Consider the following 15,142-nt stretch of genomic DNA (forward strand, 5'->3'; position numbering starts at 1 on the left):
CGCCTTTTAAAAATGCACGTCAGATCCTGTCTCTTGCAGCCTTTGGGTGTAGCTTCAGTGATTTCTCACGGCTGTGTGGGTGGAGTCCCAGGTCAGCATTAAAGTCAGAGATCTCATCCCAGAGAACAAAGCTTAATCCTGCCACTTCCCTGATACCAGAGGAAGGTGGGCCTGCATCTCCCTTAGGGGCCAGGAAAACATTTCCAGGGTCCCTCCCACGAAGCCCGTCTCCTATCTCAGTGGCCAGCGGGGGATCAGAAACCCACCCCCACCACCCTCTGGCAAGGGCCCGCACTTGCTTTGACTGGATGGGGCCGTGAGCTGAGCAGGTCGCTTATTACCCTGAGTGATGACCAAAATTGGAATCTTTTTGGAAAGGAGGAAGGGAAAAATGAGTGATATTAGGCAGGCAACCGGGGTCTGCTACAAAACCTGACCAGACCGCAGCTGGTAGCTGATTTCAGAAGTGCCAGGAGGAAAGTTAAGAGGCTTCCAGGGCGTCCTCTGTCCTGAGATCTATAATGAGTTACTTGAAGCCAAACTGAGGACACCTTCCCTCTGTGTGTTCTGCTGGCAGGTCCCGCCCTGACCACAGCTGCCCTTCAGGAGACTGGCCTGGAGCCACGGTCGGGCCACTGGGCTGCTTGTCAAGGGTGGGGCAGTGGCGACTTGCCGCCTTGCCTCGTCAGCCCGGCCTGGGGCTCCACCTGGCACTCGGTGCGGCCACGGAGAGAGCTCCAGGAGGAGCCCCGGCGCAGCAGGACCCCGGAGACCGGGATCCAGAAGGAACCGCAGGAGAGACCAGTCAAGGTGAGCTGTCCCCACCCCTGCCCACCCCGCGCGTGTAGCTGGACACGAGGCTTCTTATGGTGAGAATCAGAGGTTCCTAGAGGCAGGTATGGTACGAGCAGCCACCTGCAGGGAGGCTGGGCCGAACGAGCAGAGGTTCTGAATGATGCCACAGGAAACAGTATCTCTCGTCTTCTGTAGCCCCTCTTCAAAACTGTTGGTCAGCTTACCAAAGTGGACTCCCAGACCATGTGGCCCTTGTGTTTGCTGCGCGCCGGGTTTGTGGAGGGCTGCAGAAAAGGCTCACTGTCCCTCCAGGGCCTGCCTCTCTGAACAGAAAAAGGAAGTGCGTGAGCAACCAACGTGAGAGCCTTCGCTCAAGGGTGGCAGATGAATGTCACAGACAACAGTGGGCCTCCGCGGTGGGCTAGAAGTTTGAGTTCCAGGCCAGGAGCAGGGGTGACAGCTTCTAGACGTTGTCTGCTAGCCTGACATTCTAGTTTCCCCAGTTCTTCGGCCAAAAGGAAATACAGTAGAACGTGGAGTCCGGATGGCAGCACAGTGGGGTTGAGTTACGGGTGACCTACGTAGCGTCCGCTGGGGGCTGAAGTCATGCTTGTTTGGCCCCTGTGATGTGTGTTGTTACGTTCTATGTGTCTGTCTCAAATCTTCAGATTGTCGACTCCTTGAGGGCAGTCACAGAATACTCTGCTTCTCTTATATTCTTCACGGGGTCGGCACTCAGTAATTGCGTACTGTTTGATTGTTCGCCGTATACCTATGCGATAAAACGTGGTCGGTCAGGGCATAGAATTTTCATTCATTGGGCAGAGTCGCCATCAGCATCTCCTGAGCACCTCCTGAGGTGGGAGAACATCAGATGCCTTGGCCACTAGCGCTGGCCTGAGTGTATTCATCCCTTAGGGCTGCCCTAATGAGTGCCGCACACCGGGTGATTTAAAACAGCAGAAATGTGTCGTCTCACGGTTCTGGAGGATGGAAGTCCAAAGCCAAGGTGTCGGCAGGGCCCTGCTCCCTCTCCGACCTGCAGGGGAAGTCCTTCCTGGCTTCCTCCTTGTTCTGGCAGTCGGTCGGCAATCTTGAGCGTTTCTTGCTAGGCTTGCAGCCGCGTAATCCACGCCGTGCCAGCGTTTTCAAACGAGTTATCCCCGTGTGTCTCTGTCTTCACGTGACTGTCTTCTTCTGAGGACCCCGGTCATATCGGGCTACCTTCTGAGGTCCTGGGATTTAGGACTTCACTGTGCCTTTTCTTGGATCGTAATTCAACCTGGGACACTAAGCGAGCGATTTTCAGTGACAAGACTAGGACGTACCCGGGGCCGGGGTGAATAGTTACTGTGTCCCTTCGTGCAGGTGGAAGGAACAGGGAGATGAATCAGTGGGCCGTGTCCTCTGTTCTCTCGGCGTCCTTCAGGGAACGTGGCTGGGCCCAGTGGAGCACACATGACGCTCTGGCCAGTGGAGGGACACCACGCTCCTATCGCTGCACCTTTTTTATAGGACAAGTCAGGGAGAGGCCTCAACAGAAGGGAGCAAACAGACCGTCTGCGTTCCGGTCAGCCTTAACTTTGGAGGAAGGTGGAGAAACCCAAGCTCAGAAGGGGGTGGAGAGCGGCACACCCTTCTCCTGGGAGAACAGGAGCTCCTGGGCCCAACCAGCTCATTGCCAGGCAACCCAGAGGGTGTTCCAGATGCCAGATTTGAACAACCTGCTGGTCTTCAAACCCAATACAACTTGGACCCCTTGCTGCCAACTTTCTGCCTCCCGGTCGGGACCCCTTAGTGCAGAGGTTGTAAAGCTGAGGCCAACAGGCCATGTGTAGCCTGTAGATGTGTGGTGTTCACAGTGGCTGGTGTTCACATTGTTTTTATATTATTTTTGGAGTAAGTGCTATATTCACATAGCTCAAAAATCAAATCATTATAGAAAGATATCTAGTGACCTCTTATACCAGCCTCCATATGCCCATCCTGCCCCCTCCCCAGTAACCATTTTTATTTGTTTCTTATTCACCCTTCTAGACTTTCTTATTGCAAAGAAGAAGCAGTACAAACATACATTCTCCCTCCATCCCATTCTTTCGTACATAATTATAGCATACACACTCTACTCGCTGTTTCACCTCTCTTTTTTCGCTTCACTGATCTTGGCGATCTTTCCCTATCAGTGAACCAAGAGCTTTCTCCTTCTTCTTCACAGGGGTGTAGTATTCTGTTATATGTATCGCTATGAACTTCCCTCCAAGAGCTGCTGCATCCCATAGAGGCAGCAGTGTTTTGTATGGTGGTGAGTGTTCTGTTGTAGGGATGCACCGTCATTGATTCAACCAATCCTTGCTGATGGACACAAGCTGTTTATAGCTGTCTGGTGTTTATTACAAGTAACGTTGCAGTGAATAAAACTGTATTTCGTCCTGTACCTGAACATGTACAACATTTTAAAATTTGGAAATATCTTTGAATGATCCAAAGGGCTGGAAACACTGGGTTCTAATGACTGTATGTTGACAGCTGGTTGGAGCGAGTGGCAGCTGTCTCTAAGGGTCCCTAACTGGGGACCAGCCTGCCCACATCCAACGTTTTCTCCACCCCCTCTCTGTCTCTTCCACTAAGGCTAAGTGTTGACTTTCACGGAGCACATGAGGGTGCTGCTTTTCTCATAGTAGATTAAGAAGGAAGGGAAATTGCTCTCGTCCTAATGTCTCTTCAAAATAGAAAATGAAAGCCAGGGAGGCTGTCTTTTTCCAGAAGAAAGGGAAGGGCAGACGTCTGCGTGGATGTGATTCTGCTTCATTTGCACCTGATGGGTCGGCCCCTGTGTGTTATCGTCTGAGCGCTTGAGTGCACCCCTGCCTTGCCAGGCCCCGGCCTTCTTCTCATCTCAGAGTAGGAGGGAAGGAGCTCTGCTCACTGGTTGCTTTTGCTCTGCTTGGAGAACTTTAGCTGCTCAGAGACCAGCAGTAAAAACGAACACGACAGTCAAGAGTACTGTTCGATGACATATATCATCTCACCAGAACCCCACGAGGACACGGTATTCCTACTCCTGTTTTATAGACAAGAGAACAGTAACGGAGTGAAGTCACTCGGCCAAGGTTCATAACTTGTACACGGCAGACCTAGGACCTGACCCAAGAATTTCAGGCTCTAGAACCTGTTGTTTTAGCCGATATATTATGCTGCCTCCAAAGTCTTAAAAAAGAGGTGTGGTTCACGGTTACACCTCTCACCTCTGTGACTGTTGTCAGTGGCGGCATGGTGAGGACGGTCATGACAAAGAGAACATCTCTGAAAATGGGTGAGATGGCGACGTGCCCCAAAGAAGGCACATAAGGAGGACACCATTTCGTTCTCCTGACAAAGGCGGTGGCTCATCCTTTGTGGTCTGTCACATTGTGTAGAGAGGAATTGGCTTCGTTGCCCCCGAGGGTCTTTTATACCTTTTATACGCTCCACAAGGAGCGCCTTGTGCGCAGGCCCTGTGCCTGGCGTGAGAGACGAGACGAAAGAGCCACGTCCTGGTCGGAGGGGCCGAGTGAGGACATGTGGACCGAAAGCTGCAGTGCCACCTGGTACACGGACGTGTCAGGCTGGGTCCTGAATTTCTTGACAAAAGAAACAAATTCAGTGTGGAGCAACGAGGTGGGTGGTTTCCTGTCTTGGGTCCGCCGTTGCCTGATGAAGGAAGGAAGCAGGGCCCGGAAGTGGAGGCTGTGAGTTCAGGTGTTGAGCCACCCTTCTGCCCGCAGCCTTCGGGGAGGCTGTCGGTCCTCCTCTCCGGAGGCCGTGGGCTCCTTGAGATGGCCTCGGCCGGGGTTGAGAGGCGGCCGGAAGGAAGCCTCCTTTCCCCTCTCTGTCCCGCAGCTCAGCTTTTCTCCTTCCTGGTCATCTGTTGAGCAGCTGAGCTGGGCTTACCTCCCTGTGAGGCACTGACTCTCTTCCCCAGTGAAGGACCGGCTCGGCCAGCCTGGGGGCGGGGATGGGGCCGGGAGGGCACAGTTCGCAGGCCGCCATCTGGGACTTGTGAAATCACACCCCAGCAGAAGGATCTGCAGGCCGGGGCTTCTTGTCGCTGAGACGCGCCTTCCTTGGTTTTTTATTGTCACTGTCTGTCTTTCATCTCCTGCAGGTTTGCAGCATCTGTCATCTCTGTGGTTATCTTAGAACAACGGGCTGGGGGTTGCTTTCTATTTATTCTTTCTCGAGTGTGACTCTAACCACAAGGGCCTACAGGCAGGGGGAGGGGGAGGGATCCAGTGCCTCTTCAAACCCTGTGGTCCTCCGTGCAGCTGGGGCTGGTGGTGAAACTGACAAGACCGAGCTGGTATATGTGCCCCAGTGACCGTGAGGGTGGGGGGGATGTGGCCTGTGCTTCTGTGGACGAGCAAAGGGAGCAAGTTGCTTTCTGGGTACAAAGGAGAATTTGGAGTCCAGAGGGAATACAGACAGCAGGCATTTCTAGGGCCACAGTTGTGTGGGCTTCTCCGTGCTGGCAGTCGGGTGGACATTCAAGAGAAGAGTCTTGTGTCCTTCTTGTCCTCAAGGAACTTAGTGACAAGGAGAGGAGATAAATAACAAGGATTTACCGTAGAGCCCAGGGAACTATATTCAATATCTTGTAATGGAAAAGAATCGAAGAAAAAAGAACATAGATATATACATATATACGTGTATATGTATAACTGAATCCCTTTGCTATACACCTGAAACTAACACAATACTGTAAATCAAGTAATACTTCAATTGGAAGAAAACAAAAAGAGGAGCAGGATGTACAGCTGACGTGCGCTCTTGGGCCCGTTTTCTCATTGGAGAAGTGAATGAGGTTGACGTTGGTGAGGATCCCTAATGGGGTCGGTGGAGTAGTGCCTCGCTGGGTTCCGTGAGTGGATGAATCACCTGGGGGTCTCCTTATAAAAGGAACATTCTGATGCGGTAGGTCTAGTCCAAGGCTGAAGATCCTGCATGGCCAACAGACTCCCAGGTGCTACTGCTTGTCCCAGGACCACAGTGCTTTGAGTGTTGAAGCCCCGCAGGGCATTCTGGAAGTCTGTGGGGTGGCTTTGAACTGCCATGAGACTAAGAGATGCCCTTGGCATTGACTGGGTGCGGGTTAAGGTTAGGGTTAGGGTTAGGGTTAGGGTACAGGTTAGGGTTTAGGGTTAGGGTACAGGTTAGGGTTTGGGTTAGTGTACAGGTACGGGTTAGGGTACGGGTACGGGTTAGGGTGCAGGTTAGGGTTAGGGTACGGGTTAGGGTTAGATTTAGGGTTAGGGTTAGGGTACGGGTTAGGGTACGAGTTAGGGTTAGGGTATGGTTTAGGGTACAGGTTAGGGTTAGGGTACGGGTTAGGGTTAGGGTTAGGGTACGGGTATGGGTTAGGGTTAGGGTGCAGGTTAGGGTTAGGGTACAGGTTAGGGTTTGGGTTAGGGTACGGGTATGAGTTAGGGTTTGGGTACGGGTTAGGGTGCAGGTTAGGGTTAGGGTACAGGTTAGGATTAGGGTTAGATTTAGCGTTAGGGTACGGGTTAGGGTACGAGTTAGGGTTAGGGTACGGTTTAGGGTACAGGTTAGGGTTAGGGTACAGGTTAGGGTACGGGTACGGGTACGGGTTAGGGTATGGGTTAGGGTTAGGGTTAGGGTTAGGGATACTCCTTGTGGTTCCACGTGCAAATCGACCCCATCAGTGAAGAATTGTTACCTGCCCTGCCAAACTCAATCCAACACAAAGAGAAATCAGTTAGTACCTTTGACATAGTACTGTGAAACATTTTCAAAGAAGTTATGCGCAAAGCCCAGTGATTTAGGAGCTGGTTGTTTTGGGACGAGAAGCCTAAATGGAATAACGGCAGAGTCCTGCGGTTATTGTATAATTTCCCCACTCCACGCGTTCTGTCTAGTTTAGAGCATTTCCAAACATACATTTAACTAAAAAGGGTTTCAGTGCAATGTGGAGTTACTGCAAAGGCAAGGAAGCCTTTGTAACAGGAGATTCGAGACTCCGTCTTACAGACACAGACATAGGGCAGCACATTATTGAATTAGCAGGCACCTGAGATGCCACCATCTCAGTGAACTTCTTTATAGAAGCTGTTTTTGAAATAGTTTATAGTCTACTGTATGTATATGTATAATCTAATCTATCTATCTGTATACATATATATAGGGAGTTCAATGATAAGAAACCTCTTGCAAAATTTATACATTACAGTGATTTTCTTTGGGGTTGCCTGTGTGTTTCACTCTGACTCTGATGTTCTCACTAGAGATCTACCAAACAACTTTTTCCAATCCATCTTCCTCTCCCCTCTCCCTAAAGGAAAAGGATAATGTTTCCAAGGCTTTTTTAATGCTAAAGACTGAACAATGGGATTGACATATATACACTAATATGTATAAGATGGATAACTAATAAGAACCTGCTGTATAAAAAAATAAAAAATAATAATAATAAAAAAAAGACTGAATATGTGTGCCTACCCCCCTCCATGGGTGGAGTTTCCAGGTTAGAGACTTGCTCTCCATGATACTTCGTTCCATGTCTCAGCACGCTAAAGTATATTACATCATACTTGTATATAAGGCTTAGCTCAGTCACAAGAATAATTTACTTCTTTGTTTTCTCTATTTCCACACTTGTAATTTAATTTCACAGTGAGGTGATTTCCTTCCTGTTATCAGATGCAGACAGGTAAACGGGTTTGTTACTTCTCATCCTGACATGTCTTATTCTGTCGTCCTCTGCTCTTTTATTTCCTTGTGGTCCTTATATGGATGGTTCAGCCTAACCTCACCCGTCACGAGTAGGTATAAGCCTTGTCTGCCTCATTCTGGGTTCCAGGGCATGAGTACTTCCTTACTGGAAAAGTTATCATTTTGTTGTAAATGGCATTCCCTCTTCTCCTTCAGATTACAATTAGAGCTCAATGATGCATATGGCTCAACTGATTTATCTAGGAGTTTCATTTCTGGTGGCGAAGGGGGCGTTTCCAAATATTTGTTATAAAAATGGGGTGTAGATTGGAGGGGGCGGGGCACCATGGACGAAATGATCTCAGAGGTCTCTGACCTTCTTTGTGCAACATTGAATAAACAATAGATGACAGGCAGTGTGATTTGTGAGTAAACTGAAAACCATCCTCTCAGTGAAAGCTGGTGTCACCCATGATGTCTGCTTGGATGGGAGGCTGTGAGTCCTCGAGCCTGGGAAACTCTAAGGCCTTGTTCCCCTCCCCGACCCCACTCATCACACTTTGACCCCACTCGGGACCATGTGAAACTGTCCCCAGATGATTCTAATGTACTGAGAGGTTCTGGCTGTCCCAACTACCAGAACCTATGAATGTGAGCCTATCAGCAAAAGGTTTTTGCAGATGTCATTCAGCTACAGATCTCCGGGTGAGACCATCCCGATGATCCAGATGGGCCCTAAATTCAATGGCAGGTGTCCTTATAAGAGGCACACGGAGAGACGCAGAGAGGACAAGGCCGTGTGAAGACAGAGGCAGAGCCTCTCGTGATGGAACCACAAGCCAAGGGACACCGGGAGGTGCCAGGAGCCAGAAGAAGTAAGGAAAGGACTCTCCCTAGAGCCTTCGGAGGGAGCATGGCCCTGTGGACACCTTGATTTAGGACTTCCGGCTTCTAGAACTATGAGAGAATACATTTCTGTTGTTTTAAGATACCTAGTTGTTTCTTTTTTAACATCTTTATTGGAGTACAATTGCTTTACAATTGTTGGTTTCTGCTTTATAACAACGTGAATCAGTTATACATATACATATATCCCTATATCTCTTCCCTCTTGCGTCTCCCTCCCACCCTCCCTATCCCACCCCTCTAGGTGGTCACAAAGCACCGAGCTGATCTCCCTGTGCCATGCGGCTGCTTCCCACTAGCTATCTATTTTACATTTGGTAGTGTATATATGATACTGAGTTTTTTTTTTTTTTTTTTTTTTTTTTTTGCGGTATGCGGGCCTCTCACTTTTGTGGCCTCTCCCGCCGCGGAGCACAGGCTCCGGACGCGCAGGCTCAGCGGCCATGGCTCACGGGCCCAGCCGCTCCGCGGCATGTGGGATCTTCCCAAACTGGGGCACGAACCCGCATCCCCTGCATTGGCAGGCGGACTCTCAACCACTGTGCCACCAGGGAAGCCCGATACTGAGTTTTTGATCATTTGTTTCGGCAGCCCCAGCAAACGAATGCTCTGCCTATAGGGTGGATAAAATTTGGCGAGATGGGGACTTCCCTGGTGGCACAGTGGTTAAGAATCCTCCTGCCAATGCAGGGGACATGGGTTCAATCCCTGGTCCGGGAAGATCCCATATGCTGAGGAGCAACTAAGCCTATGCGCCACAACTACTGAGCCTGTGCTCTAGAGCCTGCGAGCCACAACTACTCAGCCCGCACGCTACAACTGCTGAAGCCCGCATATGCCTAGAGCCCATGCTCCACAACAAGAGAAGCCACCGCAATGAGAAGCTCACGCGTTGCAACAAAGACCCAATGCAGCCAAAATTAAAGTAAATTAAATAAATAATTTTTTTAAAAAAAGAACCATTTAAAAAAATTTTGGTGAGATGGAGGGAGTAAAGGAGTTTTTCAGAAATGGAAGCAAAATGAATGAAATTGAGAAGGCACGGCCAGAGGTAGAATAGAGGCAGAGTGGCTACCACAGAGGGCTGTTCCCAAGACGAGTGGGCACTCCTCTGTACAGAGCCCCCCCAGAGCACCCCAGAAGTTGACGATGCCTTTCCTCTCCACCTCTCCTGGCATATTTCAGGGAATTGGCTTTGCCACACCTCCTTGGAGCACAAAAGGCCCAGGAACCTGGGAAGTGAGTTTGAACTTCCTTCCACAAGCATGGGGGCTACCGAGGGATGCTGAGGAGGGAGCAATGTGGCGATGTTTGGAGGCCTGCCTGCCTGGCCTGGGGTTGCACGTCTCAACACTGGGTCCCTTCTGCTCTCCGCCCCTCCTTGCATTGGGGGTGGGTGGGTGGGGAACCTCTTTCCATGGCGGCTTCGTGAGTTTGAGTGAAGCATTTGTTTCCTAGCCCGGGAGGTCTGGGTGACTTCACCAACATCAGCGGGTGGATCTGCCGACGTCTTAGAAGTTGATCCCTTCTGCAGACCCCTAGATAAAGCTCCGTCCCTTCTGATGAACCCCAGAGGGACCGTCCTCAGCCCACCGCATTGGAATGAGAGCAGCCGGCTTCCAAGCACGCACAATGCCAACTGTACTTTGTTAATAACCAGCCAGTTATCTTTTGGAGGCATCTCGTGGGCACTGCGTTGAAACCCAGACCCAAACCCTACTTTCTGCCAACACAAGCAAGGGAAGCGTTCTTTATGGAGCCTGGGAAACCAGAGTCCTCCCTGACTCTCTGGCCAGCCCAGCGGGAGCTGACGGGTGAGAGTGTTTGTACTGGAGCTCACTAATCACGTGACTGGATCGCGGGTGTGCATTTCCCAGGCATCGTTTTGAATAGCAGACTCAGAAAGGACCAGTGGCACGGGAGCAGAGAGGTCACCCTAAGAATGATTGCCTTAGGGGTGGAGAAGCGATTAAATGCTGCCTGGCAGGAGCTATCTAGGGACTACAGTGCCCTGAACTGGGGGTGGGCAAGGGGGCCTGGATGGGATGCAGAGAGAAGCAGAAACAAGGGAGCAGCAACCCATCAGCCGTGTTGGGGATTTAATGTCACCTGGTGTCCCAGATATGAAGGAAGGACACAGGAACACCTTCATTTGATTTTGTGGGGATGAATGTCTTTAAAGAAAGCAGGTCGGGCTTCCTTGGTGACGCAGTGGTTGAGAGTCCGCCTGCCGATGCAGGGGACACGGGTTCGTGCCCCGGTCTGGGAAGATCCCACATGCCGCGGAGCGGCTGCGCCCGTGAGCTATGGCCGCTGAACCTGCGCGTCTGGAGCCTGTGCTCCGCAACGGGAGAGGCCACAACAGTGAGAGGCCCGCGTACCGCAAAAAAAAAAAAAAAAAGAAAGCAGGTCACTTCCTCCATGGACACCGCCTTTGACACTGTGAGGTCAGTGGCTTCTGTTTTAATGCCAAGGGCAAGGCTGCAGAATGCTGGGTGCAGGTCGGAAGGCAGCTGCTGACCCGAGGTGCAATGTTGGGGTCCCCTGGATAGGATGCTCTGGTAGAGGTCATTCTGGGCATCCTCCCGCTTCCAGGACCCCCTGCCCATTATGGATTGTGAAAAAGAAGGGCATCTTCAAGTGAGCGTGATGCTGAAGCCGGGGACGGAGGACCACTGCTGCCGCTAAGCCTCCCGGGTGCTGAGCTGCCCCCTCTCGAGCCTTCCTCTCACTCTGATCCTGAGAGAGGGCACCAGTGGAGATGTTTTCAGTCAAGCAGCAGAGTATTCTGAACGCAGACACACAGATTGCTTCAAAGCCTCCACCTCCGATGTCGTCCTATTGGCAAGAAAACCGGAGGGATTTTCCCGGGGTGGGTGGAGATCACCCACCGATCTGACACTAACTGGCCCCCTGAGCTGTGGGGAGAAACTGGACCCCAGGGAGTCATGCCTCCCGGAGAATCCCTGCTGTGATGGGATGTCTAGGCCTGGCTGCCTTCCCACAGGTGGGGACAACCCGGAGAAGGGCGGCCCCAAGACCAGCCACAGGTCCGTTCAGTGGACAGACACGGGGTGCGGCCTCGTGCTCAGCACTCAGGACAGGCGAGGGTGCTGCTGGGAACAGGCCACGCCGCCCGTGGGGAGCTTAGGTCCCGCAGGAGAGAGAGAGGTTAACTGACGTTACACATTGTTACGATGGGCATACACGCTAGAGAGGGGTCGAGGTCCCTGAGAACCTGCAACAGTAAACCTAGTCTGAGGGTCTTAAGGGGCATCTGCCCCTTTGAGATCTGCCCTGTTTACAGATGGACCCTCCCCATTACAGATGAGGAAACTGGCTCCCAATTCTGTGTCCACCTCGGCCGGGGGAGTTCATGTCTGCTGTGGTCGGGGCCAGTTTGACGGACATTGTCGGGACAGTGTCGAGGTCCAGGAAGTCGTAAAGCCCAGCGGTGGATGGGGGAGTGGCAGGGGTGCCTGCAGCCCGGGCTGGCGTGGGGCTCTTTCCACAGGCCCTATTTCTGAGAGGCGGGAGCTCTTCCAAGGGATGGGTGAGTCCCTGTGGAGCTGTTTGTCCCTGAGTTGACATCAGAAATAACAGCATGCTTGGGAGGCAGCCGAGACAGGATCTGTGCTCAGGTGTCAGCACTGCCTCCAGGCTCCCTCCAGCCTCTCCCTCCCCTCCCTTCCCCTCCCCACCCCTCTCCTCCCCATGCTGAGCCACTGGGCCAGCCCAGGTCACCACAGCCCCTCGCTGCTCTAGTCTCCTTGTTTCTACGAGGTTTCTGTCTGACTCCGTCCTCCACACTGTCTTCAAACTGTCCTGGTTCTCTTACCCTTGGCTGTATGACCTCAGGCAGGTGACTTGACCTTTCTGAGCCTCGTGTGTAAACGAGGGCGGTCGACATCACACACGGTTGTAAGTGGGATCAGTTAGGACAATGTCCTTGCACCCAGCACAGCGCCTGGCATGTGCGTAAGTTTCTGCAACCCATGATAAGTCCTTATCACCGACGAAATAAAGAATGACCCCCTTAGCATTCAACTCATCCAAGAAGCTTCTGTGGACTCCTGTTCTGTGCTAGTGGTTGTGCTAGTGCTATGGCTACAGAATGAGTGAGCCGGGATCCCTGACCTCCAGGAGCTAAAAATTTAGTGGGGGGATAGATTTGAATAGAACCCAGCGTAACGCAGTGTGATGAGTGATGTACTAACAGCAAACACCAAGGGCGATAGGAGTACAGAATAAGCAACTGAGTCCGTTTGGCCTGGCCTCCCAGGCTCCCAGGCCCCCAGTCCTCGACGTGAATGCCCAGGCATAGTCTCCTCGTGCTCATTACCCCAAATCGGCCTCCCCCTGCTGCAGCCTGGTGGGCCATTTCATGCTGGCCCCTTTGCCTGGAATCTCCTCCCCTCGTTTCCTCCCTGCCCAATTCTCCCTATCCTGTAGGGCCTATGTAGGTACCCCATCCTCTGCAAAGTCTTCACTTCTCACCAGATCACACATATGTTTATCCTAAGAAGAAAGATCTGAGAATGTAGCAACCAGTAAAGAAGAGAAAAAAATCACCCGTAAACCCAATAAACAGAGATAATCACTAGTAACATTGGGGTATATTTCCTTCCCATCTTTCTTTTTTCAGTACACACTCACACACACACACGCACACACACTTATTACCTTGCCCCGTTCTACCTCATGTTTTAGGTTGTCACATGCATCTGTCTGCGTTTGACGGTGAGCTTTCTGCGGGCCCAGCTGACGTGTCACTCACTTTTTATCCCTGTCCCCTAACCCAGCATCTTGCACTAGGGGCCTCTGTAAATGTTAGCCCACGAGAACTGCCGGGTGAATTCATTTGGCCTTGGGATGCAGCACGTGATTATTCTGAGGAGGCAGATGTGCTGTCCTGGGCTCTGCTGGTTGGTTAACACTCACGTGCGTTCCTCAAGCACCGGCCACTGCTGGCCCGTCAGGCGCTCTGCTGGGTGGCCGGGAAAGGGGATGAGAATCCGTAACGATTCAGCGGCTGCAACACGGGTGGGTGATTAAGTGCGGTCTGCGTCGCACATCGGGTTGAGTTGAGAGCAGCTCTACTCCTGCTATTCGATGGAGGTCCTTTTCTTGCGTTAGAATGACACAGTTGATTCTGGCCAATCCTTTATTCTCTCTGATCAAAAATAGTGTCGGCGCGTCACCCGGGAAGGTGGGAGTGAGATTTTTCTTGTCTGAGATATCAGTTTTGGCTCTAAAATACCTTTGCTCAGATAAAACTCAAGAGACTCTTGACCTGGGGTTGGAAGTAGAAATGACAGATGCTTCCAAGAAGCTCGGTTTTGAGGGAGGTGGGTGGCGGCAAGTCAGGAGGAGACCAGAGGGGAAAGTGGAGCAGAGCAGAGCACGCCGGAAGGTTTCACGGGAACAGAGGCAGCAGAAAAATGTTCACGGAACATCAGGACCCCTTCAAGGCGTACGTGGAGACCATGGGCGGCTGGAGGCGTATTGACTACCTTCCTTCTGGGGAATAAAATGTAGGCCCTTCATCGGTAAAAATGGCAACCGAACAGGAAGAACAGATATAAGGGCGACAGACCCACTTGCCTTCTGAGACTTGTATGTGAACGTGGCAGGATGCTTGTTATTTAGATGTCCTTTTTCTTTCAAGGAGATGTGGCAGAGCAGAGGCTGTTTCTAGAATCAAATACCTCTGAGGGAATTTCATGCCAAGATCGAGGAAAAAGTCTACAAGGTTTTGGCTTCTGATGAAAAGTATTGAAACCCAAGTGAAATGAAAGGGAACCTTAAGCTAACACATTACGGATATGGGTGACGTGAAGGCATCTCAGCCAGAGAGGCTCTTTGGGAGCCAAAGCGTGGAGAGGAGAGCATGGAAATATTTAGGGCTCAGGCTAAACGCCAGGATGAGACGTGAAATTGAGGGGCCCTGGTGGCTGCAAAAGGGGCGCTCAGGAGCCCGAGGCCCAAAGCCAGGACACTGGTGGTGCTGGAAGGGAACGTGCTTTGTGAGGAAGTCCAAACTCTAGTTTTCTTTCTCTACTCTGCATTGCTGTGGGTGGTAAAGGGATTTAGTAGGAAGAACGTAGGTTTGGGATGCACTGGATTTTGCCGTTTGGGGATACGGATACGTTCTTAATATTTTCCTCAGACTCAGCGTACTCCTGTGTATGACTCCCAAACTGCCCCCGCCTCCTCCAGCTGACCTCCAGCTCTGAAAGCTCTCCTCCAGGCCTCACACCTCCCTGTGCTCATGCATTCAGGGCCTGTCCCGGGGGGCTGGGGACGCAGCAGTGGACCAGAGCGACAGAGCCTCGGCTTCATGGAGCTCGTGTTCCAGATCAGGACCGTGCAGCCGAAGTATATGTGAGCACACGAACTTTCTAATATTCTAGTTGCCACTGACGAAATTAACTGTATTAACATTTTCTTTAACCTAATATACTCCAAGGTTATCATTTCAGCATGTAGTCAACCTAAAACTTTATTAATAGACATCGCACATTCCTTTTTTGGGAACTAGGTTATTCTTACAGCGCATCTCGTTTTGGACCGGCCACATTTCCAGTGCTGGACAGCCTGGTGTGCCTCGTGGTGACTGTGCCGAGCAGTGTGGCTCTGGGGCTCAGGGGTGACAGTCCGCCATCCCCACCAGCCATGGAAAGAGAGGGAAGCGTTTGACTGCAGGCCCCGCTGCTCGCAGGAGGACGCTGCC

General features: G+C 51.5%; 1 protein-coding gene across 1 annotated transcript in view; it reads left to right on the forward strand.

Annotated features, from left to right (window-relative positions):
- The first annotated feature begins 737 nt into the window (after positions 1 to 737).
- Positions 738 to 15,142, forward strand: part of CRACR2A (calcium release activated channel regulator 2A) — a 103,947-nt gene continuing 89,542 nt past the window's right edge. The window contains exon 1 of the mRNA XM_030834684.3: positions 738 to 810. The gene's annotated coding sequence lies outside the window, so the exon portion shown is untranslated. The remainder of the gene's footprint in view (positions 811 to 15,142) is intronic.

The sequence above is a fragment of the Globicephala melas genome, chromosome 10 (assembly GCF_963455315.2).
Source record: "Globicephala melas chromosome 10, mGloMel1.2, whole genome shotgun sequence".
Classification (NCBI taxonomy): Eukaryota; Metazoa; Chordata; class Mammalia; order Artiodactyla; family Delphinidae; genus Globicephala; species Globicephala melas.